Raw genomic sequence first — 17834 nt, 5'->3', positions numbered from 1 at the left:
AAAAAGTTTTTCTCCACTCCAGAAAGAGAATTAAATAACATTTGTAGACCTTTATTGTTCAATCAAAAACGCCCGATTTTTGACGAAAGAGATAACCACCCCCCCCTTACGACATGCTTCAGAAACGAAAAAAATGGTCCATTTTCAAATGTTCCGTCTTTGAACTACAATTCACATTTGTACGTGGATAATCACTTTTAGAGATAAAATTACATGTTTAAAGTGATTTACAAGCTTCCAGGGGCCCTAAACACAAGATATGAGGAATGGATAAATATGAATGAAAATGGCCAATTTACTCACTCTGAGGCCTTAAAAAGTGTTTCTCCTCCACGGGAAGTGAATTAAATAACATTTGGAGGCCTTTATTGTTCAAGCGAAAACGCCCGATTATTGACGAAAGAGATAACCACCCCCCCTTACGACATGCTTCAGAAACGAAAAAAATGGTCCGTTTTCAAATGTTGCGTCTTTGAATGACAATCCACATTTGTACGTGGATAATCACTTTTAGAGCTAAAATTAGATGTTTAAAGTGATTTTCAAGCTTCCAGGGGCCCTAAACACAAGATTTGAGAAATGGGTAAAAGTGAATGAAGATGGCCAATTTACTCACTCTGAGGCCTTAAAAAGTGTTTCTCCTCCACGGGAAGTGAATTAAATACCATTTGGAGGCCTTTATTGTTCAAGCGAAAACGCCTGATTTTTGATGAAAGAGATAACCACTCCCCCTTACGACATGCTTCTGAAACTAAAAAAATGGTTCATTTTCAAATGTTGCGTCTCTGAACCACAATTAACATTGTGCGTGGATAATCACTTTTAGAGATAAAATGAGATGTTTAAAGTGATTTTCAAGCTTCCAGGGGCCCTAAACACGAGATTTGAGAAATGGGTAAACGTGAATTAAAATGGCCAATTTACTCACTCTGCGGCCTTAAAAAGTGTTTCTCCTCCACGGAACGTGAATAAAATAACATTTGGATGCCTTTATTGTTCAATCAAAAATGCCCGTTTTTTGGTGAAAAGATAACCACCCCCCCTTACGACATGCTTCAGAAACGAAAAAAATGGTCCATTTTCAAATGTTGCGTCTTTGAACTACAATTCACATTTGTACGTGGATAATCACTTTTAGAGATAAAATTAGATGTTTAAAGTGATTTACAAGCTTTCAGGGGCCCTAAACACAAGATATGAGGAATGGGTAAATATGAATGAAAATGGCCAATTTATTCACTCTGAGGCCTTAAAAAGTTTTTCTCCACTCCAGAAAGTAAATTAAATAACATTTGTAGACCTTTATTGTTCAATCAAAAATGCCCGATTTTTGACGAAAGAGATAACCACCCCCCCTTACGACATGCTTCAGAAACAAAAAAAATGGTTCATTTTCAAATGTTGCATCTTTGAATGACAATCCACATTTGTACGTGGATAAACACTTTTAGAGATAAAATTAGATGTTGAAAGTGATTTTCAAGCCTTCAGGGGCCCTAAACACAAGATTTGAGAAATGGGTAAAAGTGAATGAAAATGGCCAATTTACTCACTCTGAGGCCTTAAAAAGTGTTTCTCCTCCACGGGAAGTGAATTAAATAACATTTGTAGGCCTTTATTGTTCAAGCGAAAACGCCCGATAATTGTCGAAAGAGATAACCACCCCCCCTTACGACATGCTTCAGAAACGAAAAAAATGGTCCGTTTTCAAATGTTGCGTCTTTGAATGACAATCCACATTTGTACGTGGATAATCACTTTTAGAGCTAAAATTAGATGTTTAAAGTGATTTTCAAGCTTCCAGGGGCCCTAAACACAAGATTTGAGAAATGGGTAAAAGTGAATGAAAATGGCCAATTTACTCACTCTGAGGCCTTAAAAAGTGTTTCTCCTCCACGGGAAGTGAATTAAATACCATTTGGAGGCCTTTATTGTTCAAGCGAAAACGCCTGATTTTTGATGAAAGAGATAACCACCCCCCCTTACGACATGCTTCTGAAACTAAAAAAATGGTTCATTTTCAAATGTCGCGTCTTTGAACTACAATTAACATTTTACGTGGGTAATCACTTTTAGAGATAAAGTGAGATGTTTAAAGTGATTTTCAAGCTTTCAGGGGCCCTAAACACAAGATTTGAGAAATGGGTAAAAGTGAATGAAAATGGCCAATTTACTCACTCTGAGGCCTTAAAAAGTGTTTCTCCTCCACGGGAAGTGAATTAAATACCATTTGGAGGCCTTTATTGTTCAAGCGAAAACACCTGATTTTTGATGAAAGAGATAACCACCCCCCCTTATGACATGCTTCTGAAACTAAAAAAATGGTTCATTTTCAAATGTTGCGTCTTTGAACTACAATTAACATTGTACGTGGATATTCACTTTTAGAGATAAAATTAGCTGTTTAAAGTGATTTACAAGCTTCCAGGGGCCCTAAACACAAGATATGAGGAATGGGTAAATATGAATGAAAATGGCCAATTTATTCACTCTGAGGCCTTAAAAAGTTTTTCTCCACTCCAGAAAGTGAATTAAATAACATTTGTAGGCCTTTATTGTTCAATCAAAAACGCCCGATTTTTGATGAAAGAGATAACCACCCCCCCTTACGACATGCTTCAGAAACTAAAAAAATGGTCCGTTTTCAAATGTTGCCTCTTTGAACTACAATTCACATTTGTACGTGGATGATCACTTTTAGAGATAAAATTAGATGTTTAAAGTGATTTACAAGCTTCCAGGGGCCCTAAACACAAGATATGAGGAATGGGTAAATATGAATGAAAATGGGCAATTTATTCACTCTGAGGCCTTAAAAAGTTTTTCTCCACTCCAGAAAGTGAATTAAATAACATTTGTAGGCCTTTATTGTTCAATCAAAAACGCCCGATTTTTGATGAAAGAGATAACCCCCCCCCCTTACGACATGCTTCATAAACGAAAAAAATGGTCCATTTTCAAATGTTGCGTCTTTGAATGACAATCCACATTTGTACGTGGATAATCAATTTTAGAGCTAAAATTAGATGTTTAAAGTGATTTTCAAGCTTCCAGGGGCCCTAAACACAAGATTTGAGAAATGGGTAAAAGTGAATGAAAATGGTCAATTTACTCACTCTGAGGCCTTAAAAAGTGTTTCTCCTCCACGGGAAGTGAATTAAATACCATTTGGAGGCCTTTATTGTTCAAGCGAAAACGCCTGATTTTTGATGAAAGAGATAACCACCACCCCCTTACGACATGCTTCTGAAACTAAAAAAATGGTTCATTTTCAAATGTTGTGTCTTTGAACTACAATTAACATTGTACGTGGATAATCACTTTTAGAGATAAAATGAGATGTTTAAAGTGATTTTCAAGCTTCCAGGGGCCCTAAACACGAGATATGAGAAATGGGTAAACGTGAATGAAAATGGCCAATTTACTCACTCTGCGGCCTTAAAAAGTGTTTCTCCTCCACGGAAAGTGAATAAAATAACATTTGGATGCCTTTATTGTTCAATCAAAAACGCCCGTTTTTTGGTGAAAAAGATAACCACCCCCCCCTTACGACATGCTTCAGAAACGAAAAAAATGGTCCATTTTCAAATGTTGCGTCTTTGAACTACAATTCACATTTGTACGTGGATGATCACTTTTAGGGATAAAATTAGATGTTTAAAGTGATATACAAGCTTCCAGGGGCCCTAAACACAAGATATGAGGAATGGGTAAATATGAATGAAAATGGCCAATGTATTCACTCCGAGGCCTTAAAAAGTTTTTCTCCACTCCAGAAAGTGAATTAAATAACATTTGTAGGCCTTTATTGTTCAATCAAAAACGCCCGATTTTTGACGAAAGAGATAACCACCCCCCCTTACGACATGCTTCAGAAACAAAAAAAATGGTCTGTTTTCAAATGTTGCCTCTTTGAACTACAATTCACATTTGTACGTGGAAAAGCACTTTTAAAGATCAAATGAGATGTTTAAAGTGATTTTCATGCTTCCAGGGGCCTTAAACACAAGATTTGAGGTATGGGTAAAAGTGAATGAAAATGGCCAATTTACTCACTCTGAGGCCTTAAAAAGTGTTTCTCCTCCACGGGAAGTGAATTAAATACCATTATGAGGCCTTTATTGTTCAAGCAAAAACGCCTGATTTTTGATGAAAGAGATAACCACCCCCCCTTACGACATGCTTCTGAAACTAAAAAAATGGTTCATTTTCAAATGTTGCGTCTTTGAACTTCAATTAACATTGTACGTGGATAATCACTTTTAGAGATAAAATGAGATGTTTAAAGTGATTTTCAAGCTTCCAGGGGCCCTAAACACGAGATTTGAGAAATGGGTAAACGTGAATGAAAATGGCCAATTTACTCACTCTGCGGCCTTAAAAAGTGTTTCTCCTTCACGGAAAGTGAATAAAATAACATTTGGATGCCTTTATTGTTCAATCAAAAACGCCCGTTTTTTGGTGAAAAAGATAACCACCCCCCCTTACGACATGCTTCAGAAATGAAAAAAATGGTCCATTTTCAAATGTGCGTCTTTGAACTACAATTCACATTTGTACGTGGATAATCACTTTTAGAGATAAAATTACATGTTTAAAGTGATTTGCAAGCTTCCAGGGGCCCTAAACACAAGATATGAGGAATGGGTAAATATGAATGAAAATGGCCAATTTATTCACTCTGAGGCCTTAAAAAGTGTTTCTCCTCCACGGGAAGTGAATTAAATAACATTTGGAGGCCTTTATTGTTCAAGCGAAAACGCCCGATTATTGACGAAAGAGATAACCACCCCCCCTTACGACATGCTTCAGAAACAAAAAAAATGGTTCATTTTCAAATGTTGCATCTTTGAACGACAATCCACATTTGTACGTGGATAAACACTTTTAGAGATAAAATTAGATGTTTAAAGTGATTTTCAAGCTTCCAGGGGCCCTAAACACAAGATTTGAGAAATGGGTAAAAGTGAATGAAAATGGCCAATTTACTCACTCTGAGGCCTTAAAAAGTGTTTCTCCTCAACGGGAAGTGAATTAAATAACATTTGTAGGCCTTTATTGTTCAAGCGAAAACGCCCGATTATTGACGAAAGAGATAACCACCCCCCCTTACGACATGCTTCAGAAACAAAAAAAATGGTCCGTTTTCAAATGTTGCGTCTTTGAACTACAATTAACATTGTACGTGGATAATCACTTTTAGAGATAAAATGAGATGTTTAAAGTGATTTTCAAGCTTCCAGGGGCCCTAAACACGAGATTTGAGAAATGGGTAAAAGTGAATGAAAATGGCCAATTTACTCACTCTGCGGCCTTAAAAAGTGTTTCTCCTCCACGGAAAGTGAATAAAATAACATTTGGATGCCTTTATTGTTCAATCAAAAACGCCCGTTTTTTGGTGAAAAAGATAACCACCCCCCCTTACGACATGCTTCAGAAACGAAAAAAATGGTCCATTTTCAAATGTTGCGTCTTTGAACTACAATTCACATTTGTACGTGGATAATCACTTTTAGAGATAAAATTAGATGTTTAAAGTGATTTACAAGCTTTCAGGGGCCCTAAACACAAGATTTGAGGAATGGGTAAATATGAATGAAAATGGCCAATTTATTCACTCTGAGGCCTTAAAAAGTTTTTCTCCACTCCAGAAAGAGAATTAAATAACATTTGTAGACCTTTATTGTTCAATCAAAAACGCCCGATTTTTTGACGAAAGAGATAACCACCCCCCCTTACGACATGCTTCAGAAACAAAAAAAAAATGGTTCATTTTCAAATGTTGCATCTTTGAACGACAATCCACATTTGTACGTGGATAAACACTTTTAGAGATAAAATTAGATGTTGAAAGTGATTTTCAAGCCTTCAGGGGCCCTAAACACAAGATTTGAGAAATGGGTAAAAGTGAATGAAAATGGCCAATTTACTCACTCTGAGGCCTTAAAAAGTGTTTCTCCTCCACGGGAAGTGAATTAAATAACATTTGTAGGCCTTTATTATTCAAGCGAAAACGCCTGATAATTGACGAAAGAGATAACCACCCCCCTTACGACATGCTTCAGAAACGAAAAAAATGGTCCGTTTTCAAATGTTGCGTCTTTGAATGACAATCCACATTTGTACGTGGATAATCACTTTTAGAGCTAAAATTAGATGTTTAAAGTGATTTTCAAGCTTCCAGGGGCCCTAAACACAAGATTTGAGAAATGGGTAAAAGTGAATGAAAATGGCCAATTTACTCACTCTGCGGCCTTAAAAAGTGTTTCTCCTCCACGGAAAGTGAATAAAATAACATTTGGATGCCTTTATTGTTCAATCAAAAACGCCCGTTTTTTGGTGAAAAAGATAACCACCCCCCCTTACGACATGCTTCAGAAACGAAAAAAATGGTCCATTTTCAAATGTTGCGTCTTTGAACTACAATTCACATTTGTACGTGGATGATCACTTTTAGAGATAAAATGAGATGTTTAAAGTGATTTTCAAGCTTCCAGGGGCCCTAAACACAAGATTTGAGAAATGGGTAAAAGTGAATAAAAATGGCCAATTTACTCACTCTGAGGCCTTAAAAAGTGTTTCTCCTCCACGGGAAGTGAATTAAATTACATTTGGAGGCCTTTATTGTTCAAGCGAAAACGCCTGATTTTTGATGAAAGAGATAACCAACCCCCCTTACGACATGCTTCTGAAACTAAAAAAATGGTTCATTTTCAAATGTTGCGTCTTTGAACTACAATTAACATTTTACGTGGGTAATCACTTTTAGAGATAAAGTGAGATGTTTAAAGTGATTTTCAAGCTTCCAGGGGCCCTAAACACAAGATTTGAGAAATGGGTAAAAGTGAATGAAAATGGCCAATGTACTCACTCTGAGGCCTTAAAAAGTGTTTCTCCTCCACGGGAAGTGAATTAAATACCATTTGGAGGCCTTTATTGTTCAAGCGAAAACACCTGATTTTTGATGAAAGAGATAACCACCCCCCCTTACGACATGCTTCAGAAACGAATAAAATGGTCCGTTTTCAAATGTTGCGTCTTTGAATGACAATCCACATTTGTACGTGGATAATCACTTTTAGAGCTAAAATTAGATGTTTAAAGTGATTTTCAAGCTTCCAGGGGCCCTAAACACAAGATTTGAGAAATGGGTAAAAGTGAATGAAAATGGCCAATTTACTCACTCTGAGGCCTTAAAAAGTGTTTCTCCTCCACGGGAAGTGAATTAAATACCATTTGGAGGCCTTTATTGTTCAAGCGAAAACCCCTGATTTTTGATGAAAGAGATAACCACCCCCCCATACGACATGCTTCTGAAACTAAAAAAATGGTTCATTTTCAAATGTTGTGTCTTTGAACTACAATTAACATTGTACGTGGATAATCACTTTTAGAGATAAAATGAGATGTTTAAAGTGATTTTCAAGCTTCCAGGGGCCCTAAACACGAGATTTGAGAAATGGGTAAACGTGAATGAAAATGGCCAATTTACTCACTCTGCGGCCTTAAAAAGTGTTTCTCCTCCACGGAAAGTGAATAAAATAACATTTGGATGCCTTTATTGTTCAATCAAAAACGCCCGTTTTTTGGTGAAAAAGATAACCACCCCCCCTTACGACATGCTTCAGAAACGAAAAAAATGGTCCATTTTCAAATGTTGCGTCTTTGAACTACAATTCACATCTGTACGTGGATGATCACTTTTAGAGATAAAATTAGATGTTTAAAGTGATATACAAGCTTCCAGGGGCCCTAAACACAAGATATGAGGAATGGGTAAATATGAATGAAAATGGCCAATTTATTCACTCCGATGCCTTAAAAAGTTTTTCTCCACTCCAGAAAGTGAATTAAATAACATTTGTAGGCCTTTATTGTTCAATCAAAAACGCCCGATTTTTGACGAAAGAGATAACGACCCCCCCTTACGACATGCTTCAGAAACTAAAAAAATGGTCTGTTTACAAATGTTGCCTCTTTGAACTACAATTCACATTTGTACGTGGAAAAGCACTTTTAAAGATCAAATGAGATGTTTAAAGTGATTTTCATGCTTCCAGGGGCCTTAAACACAAGATTTGAGGTATGGGTAAAAGTGAATGAAAATGGCCAATTTACTCACTCTGAGGCCTTAAAAAGTGTTTCTCCTCCACGGGAAGTGAATTAAATACCATTATGAGGCCTTTATTGTTCAAGCGAAAACGCCTGATTTTTGATGAAAGAGATAACCACCCCCCCTTACGACATGCTTCTGAAACTAAAAAAATGGTTCATTTTCAAATGTTGCGTCTTTGAACTACAATTAACATTGTACGTGGATAATCACTTTTAGAGATAAAATGAGATGTTTAAAGTGATTTTCAAGATTCCAGGGGCCCTAAACAAGAGATTTGAGAAATGGGTAAACGTGAATGAAAATGGCCAATTTACTCACTCTGAGGCCTTAAAAAGTGTTTCTCCTTCACGGAAAGTGTATAAAATAACATTTGGATGCCTTTATTGTTCAATCAAAAACGCCCGTTTTTTGGTGAAAAAGATAACCACCCCCCCTTACGACATGCTTCAGAAACGAAAAAAATGGTCCATTTTCAAATGTTGCGTCTTTGAACTACAATTCACATTTGTACGTGGATAATCACTTTTAGAGATAAAATTACATGTTTAAAGTGATTTACAAGCTTCCAGGGGCCCTAAACACAAGATATGAGGAATGGGTAAATATGAATGAAAATGGCCAATTTATTCACTCTGAGGCCTTAAAAAGATTTTCTCCTCTCCAGAAAGTGAATTAAATAACATTTGTAGGCCTTTATTGTTCAATCAAAAACGCCCGATTTTTGACGAAAGAGATAACCACCCCCCCTTACGACATGCTCAGAAACTAAAAAAATGGTCCGTTTTCAAATGTTGCCTGTTTGAACTACAATTCACATTTGTACGTGGAAAAGCACTTTTAAAGATCAAATCAGATGTTTAAATTGATTTTCATGCTTCCAGGGGCCTTAAAGACAAGATTTGAGGAATGGGTAAAAGTGAATGAAAATGGCCAATTTACTCACTCTGAGGCCTTAAAAAGTGTTTCTCCTCCACGGGAAGTGAATTAAATAACATTTGGAGGCCTTTATTGTTCAAGCGAAAACGCCCGATTATTGACGAAAGAGATAACCACCTCCCCCTTACGACATGCTTCAGAAACGAAAAAAATGGTCCGTTTTCAAATGTTGCGTCTTTGAATGACAATCCACATTTGTACGTGGATAATCACTTTTAGAGCTAAAATTAGATGTTTAAAGTGATTTTCAAGCTTCCAGGGGCCCTAAACACAAGATTTGAGAAATGGGTAAAAGTGAATGAAAATGGCCAATTTACTCACTCTGAGGCCTTAAAAAGTGTTTCTCCTCCACGGGAAGTGAATTAAATACCATTTGGAGGCCTTTATTGTTCAAGCGAAAACGCCTGATTTTTGATGAAAGAGATAACCACTCCCCCTTACGACATGCTTCTGAAACTAAAAAAATGGTTCATTTTCAAATGTTGCGTCTTTGAACCACAATTAACATTGTATGTGGATAATCACTTTTAGAGATAAAATGAGATGTTTAAAGTGATTTTCAAGCTTCCAGGGGCCCTAAACACGAGATTTGAGAAATGGGTAAACGTGAATGAAAATGGCCAATTTACTCACTCTGCGGCCTTAAAAAGTGTTTCTCCTCCACGGAACGTGAATAAAATAACATTTGGATGCCTTTATTGTTCAATCAAAAATGCCAGTTTTTTGGTGAAAAGATAACCACCCCCCCTTACGACATGCTTCAGAAACGAAAAAAATGGTCCATTTTCAAATGTTGCGTCTTTGAACTACAATTCACATTTGTACGTGGATAATCACTTTTAGAGATAAAATTAGATGTTTAAAGTGATTTACAAGCTTCCAGGGGCCCTAAACACAAGATATGAGGAATGGGTAAACGTGAATGAAAATGGCCAATTTACTCACTCTGAGGCCTTAAAAAGTGTTTCTCCTTCACGGAAAGTGAATAAAATAACATTTGGATGCCTTTATTGTTCAATCAAAAACGCCCGTTTTTTGGTGAAAAAGATAACCACCCCCCCTTACGACATGCCTCAGAAACTAAAAAAATGGTCCGTTTTCAAATGTTTCCTCTTTGAACTACAATTCACATTTGTACGGCAAAAAGCACTTTTAAAGATCAAATGAGATGTTTAAAGTGATTTTCATGCTTCCAGGGGCCTTAAACACAAGATTTGAGGAATGGGTAAAAGTGAATGAAAATGGCCAATTTACTCACTCTGAGGCCTTAAAAAGTGTTTCTCCTCCATGGGAAGTGAATTAAATAACATTTGTAGGCCTTTATTGTTCAAGCGAAAACGCCCGATTATTGACGAAAGAGATAACCACCCCCCCTTACGACATGCTTCAGAAACGAAAAAAATGGTCCGTTTTCAAATGTTGCGTCTTTGAATGACAATCCACATTTGTACGTGGATAATCACTTTTAGAGCTAAAATTAGATGTTTAAAGTGATTTTCAAGCTTCCAGGGGCCCTAAACACAAGATATGAGGAATGGGTAAATATGAATGAAAATGGCCAATTTATTCACTCTGAGGCCTTAAAAAGATTTTCTCCTCTCCAGAAAGTGAATTAAATAACATTTGTAGGCCTTTATTGTTCAATCAAAAACGCCCGATTTTTGACGAAAGAGATAACCACCCCCCCTTACGACATGCTCAGAAACTAAAAAAATGGTCCGTTTTCAAATGTTTCCTCTTTGAACTACAATTCACATTTGTACGGCAAAAAGCACTTTTAAAGATCAAATGAGATGTTTAAAGTGATTTTCATGCTTCCAGGGGCCTTAAACACAAGATTTGAGAAATGGGTAAAAGTGAATGAAAATGGCCAATTTACTCACTCTGAGGCCTTAAAAAGTGTTTCTCCTCCACAAAAGGGAATTAAATACCATTTGGAGGCCTTTATTGTTCAAGCGAAAACGCCTGATTTTGATGAAAGAGATAACCACCCCCCCATACGACATGCTTCTGAAACTAAAAAAATGGTTCATTTTCAAATGTTGTGTCTTTGAACTACAATTAACATTGTACGTGGATAATCACTTTTAGAGATAAAATGTGATGTTTAAAGTGATTTTCAAGCTTCCAGGGGCCCTAAACACGAGATTTGAGAAATGGGTAAACGTGAATGAAAATGGCCAATTTACTCACTCTGCGGCCTTAAAAAGTGTTTCTCCTCCACGGAAAGTAAATAAAATAACACCCCCCCTTACGACATGCTTCAGAAACAAAAAAATGGTTCATTTTCAAATGTTGCATCTTTGAACGACAATCCACATTTGTACGTGGATAATCACTTTTAGAGATAAAATTAGATATTTAAAGTGATTTCCAAGCTTCCAGGGGCCCTAAACACGAGATTTGAGAAATGGGTAAAAGTGAATGAAAATGGCCAATTTACTCACTCTGCGGCCTTAAAAAGTGTTTCTCCTCCACGGAAAGTGAATAAAATAACATTTGGATGCCTTTATTGTTCAATCAAAAACGCCCGTTTTTTGGTGAAAAAGATAACCACCCCCCCTTACGACATGCTTCAGAAACGAAAAAAATGGTCCATTTTCAAATGTTGCGTCTTTGAACTACAATTCACATTTGTACGTGGATAATCACTTTTAGAGATAAAATTAGATGTTTAAAGTGATTTACAAGCTTCCAGGGGCCCTAAACACAAGATTTGAGAAATGGGTAAAAGTGAATGAAAATGGCCAATTTACTCACTCTGAGGCCTTAAAAAGTGTTTCTCCTCCACGGGAAGTGAATTAAATACCATTTGGAGGCCTTTATTGTTCAAGCGAAAACCCCTGATTTTTGATGAAAGAGATAACCACCCCCCCATACGACATGCTTCTGAAACTAAAAAAATGGTTCATTTTCAAATGTTGTGTCTTTGAACTACAATTAACATTGTACGTGGATAATCACTTTTAGAGATAAAATGAGATGTTTAAAGTGATTTTCAAGCTTCCAGGGGCCCTAAACACGAGATTTGAGAAATGGGTAAACGTGAATGAAAATGGCCAATTTACTCACTCTGCGGCCTTAAAAAGTGTTTCTCCTCCACGGAAAGTGAATAAAATAACATTTGGATGCCTTTATTGTTCAATCAAAAACGCCCGTTTTTTGGTGAAAAAGATAACCACCCCCCCTTACGACATGCTTCAGAAACGAAAAAAATGGTCCATTTTCAAATGTTGCGTCTTTGAACTACAATTCACATCTGTACGTGGATGATCACTTTTAGAGATAAAATTAGATGTTTAAAGTGATATACAAGCTTCCAGGGGCCCTAAACACAAGATATGAGGAATGGGTAAATATGAATGAAAATGGCCAATTTATTCACTCCGATGCCTTAAAAAGTTTTTCTCCACTCCAGAAAGTGAATTAAATAACATTTGTAGGCCTTTATTGTTCAATCAAAAACGCCCGATTTTTGACGAAAGAGATAACGACCCCCCCTTACGACATGCTTCAGAAACTAAAAAAATGGTCTGTTTACAAATGTTGCCTCTTTGAACTACAATTCACATTTGTACGTGGAAAAGCACTTTTAAAGATCAAATGAGATGTTTAAAGTGATTTTCATGCTTCCAGGGGCCTTAAACACAAGATTTGAGGTATGGGTAAAAGTGAATGAAAATGGCCAATTTACTCACTCTGAGGCCTTAAAAAGTGTTTCTCCTCCACGGGAAGTGAATTAAATACCATTATGAGGCCTTTATTGTTCAAGCGAAAACGCCTGATTTTTGATGAAAGAGATAACCACCCCCCCTTACGACATGCTTCTGAAACTAAAAAAATGGTTCATTTTCAAATGTTGCGTCTTTGAACTACAATTAACATTGTACGTGGATAATCACTTTTAGAGATAAAATGAGATGTTTAAAGTGATTTTCAAGATTCCAGGGGCCCTAAACAAGAGATTTGAGAAATGGGTAAACGTGAATGAAAATGGCCAATTTACTCACTCTGAGGCCTTAAAAAGTGTTTCTCCTTCACGGAAAGTGTATAAAATAACATTTGGATGCCTTTATTGTTCAATCAAAAACGCCCGTTTTTTGGTGAAAAAGATAACCACCCCCCCTTACGACATGCTTCAGAAACGAAAAAAATGGTCCATTTTCAAATGTTGCGTCTTTGAACTACAATTCACATTTGTACGTGGATAATCACTTTTAGAGATAAAATTACATGTTTAAAGTGATTTACAAGCTTCCAGGGGCCCTAAACACAAGATATGAGGAATGGGTAAATATGAATGAAAATGGCCAATTTATTCACTCTGAGGCCTTAAAAAGATTTTCTCCTCTCCAGAAAGTGAATTAAATAACATTTGTAGGCCTTTATTGTTCAATCAAAAACGCCCGATTTTTGACGAAAGAGATAACCACCCCCCCTTACGACATGCTCAGAAACTAAAAAAATGGTCCGTTTTCAAATGTTGCCTGTTTGAACTACAATTCACATTTGTACGTGGAAAAGCACTTTTAAAGATCAAATCAGATGTTTAAATTGATTTTCATGCTTCCAGGGGCCTTAAAGACAAGATTTGAGGAATGGGTAAAAGTGAATGAAAATGGCCAATTTACTCACTCTGAGGCCTTAAAAAGTGTTTCTCCTCCACGGGAAGTGAATTAAATAACATTTGGAGGCCTTTATTGTTCAAGCGAAAACGCCCGATTATTGACGAAAGAGATAACCACCTCCCCCTTACGACATGCTTCAGAAACGAAAAAAATGGTCCGTTTTCAAATGTTGCGTCTTTGAATGACAATCCACATTTGTACGTGGATAATCACTTTTAGAGCTAAAATTAGATGTTTAAAGTGATTTTCAAGCTTCCAGGGGCCCTAAACACAAGATTTGAGAAATGGGTAAAAGTGAATGAAAATGGCCAATTTACTCACTCTGAGGCCTTAAAAAGTGTTTCTCCTCCACGGGAAGTGAATTAAATACCATTTGGAGGCCTTTATTGTTCAAGCGAAAACGCCTGATTTTTGATGAAAGAGATAACCACTCCCCCTTACGACATGCTTCTGAAACTAAAAAAATGGTTCATTTTCAAATGTTGCGTCTTTGAACCACAATTAACATTGTATGTGGATAATCACTTTTAGAGATAAAATGAGATGTTTAAAGTGATTTTCAAGCTTCCAGGGGCCCTAAACACGAGATTTGAGAAATGGGTAAACGTGAATGAAAATGGCCAATTTACTCACTCTGCGGCCTTAAAAAGTGTTTCTCCTCCACGGAACGTGAATAAAATAACATTTGGATGCCTTTATTGTTCAATCAAAAATGCCAGTTTTTTGGTGAAAAGATAACCACCCCCCCTTACGACATGCTTCAGAAACGAAAAAAATGGTCCATTTTCAAATGTTGCGTCTTTGAACTACAATTCACATTTGTACGTGGATAATCACTTTTAGAGATAAAATTAGATGTTTAAAGTGATTTACAAGCTTCCAGGGGCCCTAAACACAAGATATGAGGAATGGGTAAACGTGAATGAAAATGGCCAATTTACTCACTCTGAGGCCTTAAAAAGTGTTTCTCCTTCACGGAAAGTGAATAAAATAACATTTGGATGCCTTTATTGTTCAATCAAAAACGCCCGTTTTTTGGTGAAAAAGATAACCACCCCCCCTTACGACATGCCTCAGAAACTAAAAAAATGGTCCGTTTTCAAATGTTTCCTCTTTGAACTACAATTCACATTTGTACGGCAAAAAGCACTTTTAAAGATCAAATGAGATGTTTAAAGTGATTTTCATGCTTCCAGGGGCCTTAAACACAAGATTTGAGGAATGGGTAAAAGTGAATGAAAATGGCCAATTTACTCACTCTGAGGCCTTAAAAAGTGTTTCTCCTCCATGGGAAGTGAATTAAATAACATTTGTAGGCCTTTATTGTTCAAGCGAAAACGCCCGATTATTGACGAAAGAGATAACCACCCCCCCTTACGACATGCTTCAGAAACGAAAAAAATGGTCCGTTTTCAAATGTTGCGTCTTTGAATGACAATCCACATTTGTACGTGGATAATCACTTTTAGAGCTAAAATTAGATGTTTAAAGTGATTTTCAAGCTTCCAGGGGCCCTAAACACAAGATATGAGGAATGGGTAAATATGAATGAAAATGGCCAATTTATTCACTCTGAGGCCTTAAAAAGATTTTCTCCTCTCCAGAAAGTGAATTAAATAACATTTGTAGGCCTTTATTGTTCAATCAAAAACGCCCGATTTTTGACGAAAGAGATAACCACCCCCCCTTACGACATGCTCAGAAACTAAAAAAATGGTCCGTTTTCAAATGTTTCCTCTTTGAACTACAATTCACATTTGTACGGCAAAAAGCACTTTTAAAGATCAAATGAGATGTTTAAAGTGATTTTCATGCTTCCAGGGGCCTTAAACACAAGATTTGAGAAATGGGTAAAAGTGAATGAAAATGGCCAATTTACTCACTCTGAGGCCTTAAAAAGTGTTTCTCCTCCACAAAAGGGAATTAAATACCATTTGGAGGCCTTTATTGTTCAAGCGAAAACGCCTGATTTTGATGAAAGAGATAACCACCCCCCCATACGACATGCTTCTGAAACTAAAAAAATGGTTCATTTTCAAATGTTGTGTCTTTGAACTACAATTAACATTGTACGTGGATAATCACTTTTAGAGATAAAATGTGATGTTTAAAGTGATTTTCAAGCTTCCAGGGGCCCTAAACACGAGATTTGAGAAATGGGTAAACGTGAATGAAAATGGCCAATTTACTCACTCTGCGGCCTTAAAAAGTGTTTCTCCTCCACGGAAAGTAAATAAAATAACACCCCCCCTTACGACATGCTTCAGAAACAAAAAAATGGTTCATTTTCAAATGTTGCATCTTTGAACGACAATCCACATTTGTACGTGGATAATCACTTTTAGAGATAAAATTAGATATTTAAAGTGATTTCCAAGCTTCCAGGGGCCCTAAACACGAGATTTGAGAAATGGGTAAAAGTGAATGAAAATGGCCAATTTACTCACTCTGCGGCCTTAAAAAGTGTTTCTCCTCCACGGAAAGTGAATAAAATAACATTTGGATGCCTTTATTGTTCAATCAAAAACGCCCGTTTTTTGGTGAAAAAGATAACCACCCCCCCTTACGACATGCTTCAGAAACGAAAAAAATGGTCCATTTTCAAATGTTGCGTCTTTGAACTACAATTCACATTTGTACGTGGATAATCACTTTTAGAGATAAAATTAGATGTTTAAAGTGATTTACAAGCTTCCAGGGGCCCTAAACACAAGCTATGAGGAATGGGTAAATATGAATGAAAATAGCCAATTTATTCACTCTGAGGCCTTAAAAAGATTTTCTCCACTCCAGAAAGTGAATTAAATAACATTTGTAGGCCTTTATTGTTCAATCAAAAACGCCCGATTTTTGACGAAAGAGATAACCACCCCCCCTTACGACATGCCTCAGAAACTAAAAAAATGGTCCGTTTTCAAATGTTTCCTCTTTGAACTACAATTCACATTTGTACGGCAAAAAGCACTTTTAAAGATCAAATGAGATGTTTAAAGTGATTTTCATGCTTCCAGGGGCCTTAAACACAAGATTTGAGGAATGGGTAAAAGTGAATGAAAATGGCCAATTTACTCACTCTGAGGCCTTAAAAAGTGTTTCTCCTCCATGGGAAGTGAATTAAATAACATTTGTAGGCCTTTATTGTTCAAGCGAAAACGCCCGATTATTGACGAAAGAGATAACCACCCCCCCTTACGACATGCTTCAGAAACGAAAAAAATGGTCCGTTTTCAAATGTTGCGTCTTTGAATGACAATCCACATTTGTACGTGGATAATCACTTTTAGAGCTAAAATTAGATGTTTAAAGTGATTTTCAAGCTTCCAGGGGCCCTAAACACGAGATTTGAGAAATGGGTAAAAGTGAATGAAAATGGCCAATTTACTCACTCTGAGGCCTTAAAAAGTGTTTCTCCTCAACGGGAAGTGAATTAAATAACATTTGTAGGCCTTTATTGTTCAAGCGAAAACGCCCGATTATTGACGAAAGAGATAACCACCCCCCCTTACGACATGCTTCAGAAACGAAAAAAATGGTCCGTTTTCAAATGTTGCGTCTTTGAACTACAATTAACATTGTACGTGGATAATCACTTTTAGAGATAAAATGAGATGTTTAAAGTCATTTTCAAGCTTCCAGGGGCCCTAAACACGAGATTTGAGAAATGGGTAAACGTGAATGAAAATGGCCAATTTACTCACTCTGCGGCCTTAAAAAGTGTTTCTCCTCCACGGAAAGTAAATAAAATAACATTTGGATGCCTTTATTGTTCAATCAAAAACGCCAGTTTTTTGGTGAAAAAGATAACCACCCCCTTACGACATGCTTCAGAAACGAAAAAAATGGTCCATTTTCAAATGTTGCGTCTTTGAACTACAATTCACATTTGTACGTGGATGATCACTTTTAGAGATAAAATTAGATGTTTAAAGTGATATACAAGCTTCCAGGGGCCCTAAACACAAGATATGAGGAATGGGTAAATATGAATAAAAATGGCCAATTTATTCACTCCGAGGCCTTAAAAAGTTTTTCTCCACTCCAGAAAGTGAATTAAATAACATTTGTAGGCCTTTATTGTTCAATCAAAAACGCCCGATTTTTGACGAAAGAGATAACCAACCCCCTTACGACATGCTTCAGAAACTAAAAAAATG

The sequence above is a fragment of the Triturus cristatus genome, chromosome 5_1 (assembly GCF_964204655.1).
Source record: "Triturus cristatus chromosome 5_1, aTriCri1.1, whole genome shotgun sequence".
Taxonomy (NCBI): Eukaryota; Metazoa; Chordata; class Amphibia; order Caudata; family Salamandridae; genus Triturus; species Triturus cristatus.
This window is presented reverse-complemented; position numbering follows the sequence as displayed.